Genomic DNA, 5,923 nt, shown 5'->3' with positions numbered 1-5,923 from the left:
CCATCAGAACCAGAGAATGATCAGACAAAGTCCTAGGTAAATGTGTTATAGTTTCAACCTAGCCCATCACATCTCTAGATCCTAACCAGTAATCAATCCTGGAAGATATTTCATGTACTATGAAATGGAATGTAAACACTGCAGAATTAGGGCATTCAACATGTTACAAGTCTAGCAGTTTGTACTGGTGCATGATATGTCAGATGTTCCTGCGCTTGGGTGGGCCAGCTGGACACGTGGTCAGTGCTATCCAAATCAACTTGCAGAATTACTGTATTTTTCACATATTACAGACTTTAGTTTAAAAAAACAAAAACTAAAAAACAAATGGGGTTCTCGAAATTTGAGGCCATACTTCTTGAACCCAGCAACTCCTGCACATCCACGCACCAGCCCTCTCCATCACAGAACATGTATAGAGGCCTGAACCACAAACCTCTTTTAACCAATATTGCCACACAACTAACAAAAGAGAAATAGAGGCACGAGCTCCAGCTCTTGGCAAAATGATTAACTCCCACATAAACAGCACGAGTCTCCTGAATTAATGTGACAGCCACCTTCTGTCTATTGAGGTATGTGATCACCAGTTGAGCCTTGTGGTGGTTGTTTACCCCTCTCACATTCCAGGCAAGCAACCAAATCTTACATCTGGGGCTTGCGCCATTCATGTGTGTTGTCTCTGCAGTTTTGAATCCCTCTTTCCTCTAAGCGTATCTGTCTGGACAGAAGTATTTCTGACATCAAAACCCTGTGCCACATGCCTGTGTTCTAGTAATAGTCACACAAACACCTCTCACAACAAAGCCCTTCCCGCATTTCACGAGACCATTACATTCTAGCTTCGGGGTGGCTAAACTGGCATCAATCACACTGCTGCCCAGGCTCATGTGATGCTCCGCAGTGTTAGATATAGCAGGAGTGTTTGAAGCCTGTTCTTTTTGCATATCGATGAGATGTAACTTGTTTTGAGACTGTGGGTGGTTATTCAAGGATTAGTAGCTGTTGAATTGTCGGTGAGGGGAGACCTTTTCTAAGTCACACACAAAGTACCTCCCTCTTTTACAATCTTTCAAGCACAAGAGCAAGCCCTGCTCACTATGGAATTGACAGTTAGCGTTCCATAAACAAGTGAAAAGAAGCTTCCAGTTTAAGACTCCATCCAAATATCAACGTCTTCAGGACGGTGAAACAATTACTTATTAATTGCCCCCTTCTGTGTCAATTCAAGGACTGAGGATGTATCTTCGTATTCTCCCACTGTGGCTCTTCGGTCACCCAATGGGCCCAGTTCAGTAATATTATGCTTTTCATCCTTGTTAGAAAGATGGAGCCTAGTCGGGGACCAGGTAGGACGGGAATTTGGTAGAGCTGTTGCATTTGTCATGATAGTTTATTACAGAAGGCTCTGGAACAGGAAAAGGGTTTTGTCAAGCTCCTTGGTGACCATGAGTCAGCTTTGTAAAGAGGACATCACTAGATGTGTTATCCAGTCACCACAACCAGCAGCAACATCGTAGACCACTTCAATCTAAGTACACGGGGGCAAGGAGTTGATAAAATTGATACAATGGCTCTCTCACGTAGTGTTGATGGTTTAAAATCTGTATTGCACTTCTATATGTAGCCAACACAATCTGTACCTATGTATAGTGCTCTGATTCTTTTGGGTCATGTTTGCGCTTTAAAAAAAAACCCTCTAATAAAGAATAAACAAATAATTATAGAAAAGATCGGGATTGAATGAATTTTGGCCACATCCACATCATTGCAAGACACCAAGGGGTACTAGATCATTCACCCACAATGGACAAACTAAAGGGATCCATCGACCAGATCGCGAAGAGATGCCAGTTCAAGATGCTCACACTTACCAAGGTCTATTCAACAAAGGGCCGGCGTACCTCAATAAACAAGTGAATTTCCACCAACCTACCACAGCAGTCCGTACCAGATCCCTGTCCCTAGCAGTCACCTAAGGCATTTGCCAGGCAAACAGCAGAGGCCGCACCTTCTCCCACCTGGTGACTAAGACCTGGAATAACCTCCCGCTGCACCTTTAAGCCTCCCCATCGCTCCAGCAGTTCAGGAAGGACCTCAAGACCTGAATGGTTAACCAATAGCTACAGACAGCGAGATACTGCAGTGCTTTGAAGACCTTCAAGGGTGACACAGGCATGATATACAAATCCTGATTGATCGACCATGTGCTCAAATTTTATGAGACTAAGGGGTGGGGTACACACTGCTAACATTACATGTCCCTCTCCATAGCCCTTAATTATAAATCCTCCGTTTGAGTCTCCTAATTAACACCCTCCCATTTTTCCCCAATGATGGCCTCAGAGCTTATCCTTTTGGAAGAAGTCTCGTTGAGAGAGATAAAAACTTTCCTTTGTCTTTCCCTGTTCAGGCAAACAAGTTAGTTTTTTCTAATGCGCAGGCATAGCCTGAATGGACATTAGAGCACTTTAGAAAAGTAAATAACTAAATATACTGTGCGGTATAAGAAAATTTAGTGTTCAATCATATAGGATTGCAGTTGGCACTTTTAGCAGTTCATTTTATTACAGTTTGGCGTGTTAAAAAAATACACTGTACAGAAGTAGAAAGATTACAATTGTTGCCTACACGTGATATAGGAGACTGTAATCACTGCTCTAAGCAAAAGCCTCTTATTCACGATTTGTCCAGCCAGCTGTCCTGCAATATCTTACACAATTGCTGGGAGCTCTTGTCCCGCATGAAACCATAAACCAAACACATACTTCGTGGGCTACAAACCTCTAAGGCCAGTGGCATCTGACTTTCAACAGACCCCAAAACTCCACTTGTCCTCTCTCGGGCAGCATTGTTAATGAAAGAAACTAAAGGTCAAAGATAACCAGCATGAACACAAGATAACTAGATAAACTCTGCATTTTATTATCACAAACGTCCCCATAACTGTGGATGAGAGCCCTAGAAGGCCTTGCAGAACAAACCAACATAACTGAGTAAAATAGGCAGGCCAGGTTTTATCACTTGGTAGCTAAAATAGTCCTTACACCATAGTAGGCTAGGAACAGTGAAAGAAATCTAGCTCTTGCTTTCTGTAACATTTGTATTCTGCCAAACGTTGATGCTCTCTATAGTCTGCATATTTTCACCTTTATTGGAACGGGGTAAGCGGTCTTGGGACCTTTTCTTGACTAATCCTAAGGCACTCCTGATGACTGCTACTATTTCTGTTTCTTTGTTCCACATTTTGTTTAGTTATTTCCTCCCCCAATATCTATGTACTTGTGTGGAATATTTGACGTAACAACCGAAGACTTCACAATAAGTGCATCTGAAACCCAGGTGGCCTTTTGATGCCTTTCACGTTTATAATAATCAAATGGCTTCTCCCCAATGCATAATTTCTGATCAAGCATTAGTAACAAATGTCTTGTCACACTGAAGACGGATATAGTTTCTCCCTGGAATGCATGTGGACACATTAGGTTCCTCCTGCGTTGCAAGAAAAAGTTGTTTCTGCCAATATGGACAATCTGATCAGTACATACTCATATTTATTGCTTTGGTTACTTCCCAGTGTGTATTTTCCTATGCTGCATGAATAGTCCTTTTGTAATGATTGACATGTCAAATTCAGTATATTCCTATGCATAGCGAGTGGGAGAGTAAATTGAGGCCTGCTATGGTGTCGCTCCTGTGTGGAGGACATATCTCCGACTAGTAAAGACTTTCTGATGTAGCATTAGCTTTGCCTTTGTAAAGGATGCATTGCCACATTGAGTGCAGTGATACGCATTCTTCACCGTCATAACTTTCTCCTCTGTGTTGATTTACTGTCATTGTATTAGCTGTGCCCTGCCAATAAATGAATTGTCACATTCAGTACAGTTATATGGTTCCTCCCCATGGTGGACTTTGATGTTATGTTCAGTCCTTTTTTGAAAAATGCCTTGACACATTTATTGTGATATGGTTCTTTGTGCCATGACTTTTTTCCCCTGTGTGGTGCATTAGCTGTGACTTTCTAATAAATGCTTTTTTGCATTCAGTACATTCATATAATCTCTCCCATGTGAACTTTCTGATGTCGTGGTGTGTTGCTTTTTTAACAAATGCTTTGTCACAGGAGTGCAGCGATAAGGTTTCTCCCCATGTGGACTCTGATAGCACATTTTCTGTGCACGTCTGATAGAAGCCTTGTCACTATCTGTACATTCATACAGTTACTTCATAAAGAACACTGTCACATTCGTATAGATTTTCCCCAGTGGGGATTTTGATGTTTTAAATCTTCATTGCCAATAAATGCCTTGCCACATTCAGTGTAGGCTTCAGTGTGGACCTTTGATGTCGCTTCAGCTCCCCATTTCTTATGAATGCGTGGTCATGAATACATTTATATAGTTTCTCTCCTGCGTGAACATTCTGTCATTAAGTTTTGTAATAAATCCTTCGTCGCATTCTGCACATCAATATGGTTTCGCCATAGTGTGGATCTGTTGATACTGCATTAGCTCAATACTCTTGCGGAAGACTTTATTACATTCTGCACGTGCATAGGAATTCTCTCCATGTGGATTTTCAGAAGTTGCTTCAATTTTCCATTTATTACGAATGCCACGCGACATTCAATACAGTGATGTGGTTTCTCCCCATGTGGACTTTCTGGTGCAGAGTTAATCTTTGCAAAGTAATAAACACCATGTTGCATTCTGTACATTCATAGTGTTTACCAGAGTGGACTTTTTTTTGATGCTGCTTTAGATTCTTCTTCCTTCCGAACACTTTACTACATTCTGAACATTCATACTGTTTTTCACTCATGTGGATTTGTTGATGCAGTTTTAGGTTCTGCTTCCTTCGGAACACTTGATTACATTCTGTACATTTATGGGGTTTCTCCTCTAGGTGGACACTCTGATGTTGCGTTAGGTGTCCATTGGTAAAAAAAGGCCATGTCACATTTAGAACATGCACACGGTTTCTCCCCAGTGTGGACTTTCTGATGTAGTATTAACCTTTGCCTTGTAATAAATGCCTTGTTGCAGTCTGTACATTCATAGGGTTTCTCTCCGGTGTGGAGTTTCTGATGTTGCTGTAGACGTGACTTTCTAATAAATGCCTTGTCACATTCAGTGCAGATGAATGGTCTTTCTCCAGTGTGGACTTTCTGATGTTGCTTCAGCTCTCCATTTGCTATAAATGCTCTGTCACAATCTGAACATCGATATGGTCTCTCCCCAGTGTGGATTTTCTGATGTCGCTTAAGGTTTCCATTTGTTGTAAATACTTTGTCACATTCAGAACATTTATGCAGTTTCTCCAAGATGTGGATTTGTTTATGCTGCTTTAGATTCTTCTCCCTCCGGAACACTTTGTCACATTCAGTGCATATATATGGTTTCTCCTCTACGATGATGATCTGATGCTGCTCTATGTCTTCCATTGCAAACATCACTTTTCCAGTCAGTCCATCAATATGGTGTTTCCCCAGTATGAAGCTTCTGATGCCAAACTTGCTCTTTCTGCCTAATAAATGTTTTGTCACATTCTAGATATTCATACCGATTCTCTCCAGTTTGTTCTATTACCAGGTTAGCTCTTCTTTCGTAATGAGCACCTCATCAGACTTGCTTCAGGATGTCAGTGTTTAAGTCTTCTATGTATATCATTTGATGCCTAAGAGCCAAGTACAGACCTCATTGGGCAGTCTGGGTTTTATGCTGTAGAAGACTACTTCGGCATGCCACTAGTCTTCCATTATTTTAAGGTATTCATTTATTACTGCATTTTCACCTGTTAGATTAAGAAAAACAAAACACTGAATAAGCTGAAATGCAGAGTCCATCACAAAAGTATATCGACATGTAATGAAACATGTGTTTGTCCATATAGACAAGTGCGCTGAAGAAATTTCAGAGTA

General features: G+C 41.2%; 1 pseudogene; it reads right to left on the bottom strand.

Moving 5' to 3' along the window:
• Nucleotides 1–4,510: 4,510 nt before the first annotated feature.
• On the bottom strand, nucleotides 4,511–5,446 carry LOC146869510 (uncharacterized; annotated as a pseudogene).
• Between the last annotated feature and the right edge of the window lie 477 nt (nucleotides 5,447–5,923).

Source organism: Triturus cristatus, chromosome 1_1 (genome assembly GCF_964204655.1).
Source record: "Triturus cristatus chromosome 1_1, aTriCri1.1, whole genome shotgun sequence".
NCBI classification, from domain to species: domain Eukaryota; kingdom Metazoa; phylum Chordata; class Amphibia; order Caudata; family Salamandridae; genus Triturus; species Triturus cristatus.
The sequence above is the reverse complement of the archived record's forward strand: the minus strand, read 5'-3'. Positions and strand labels throughout refer to the sequence as shown.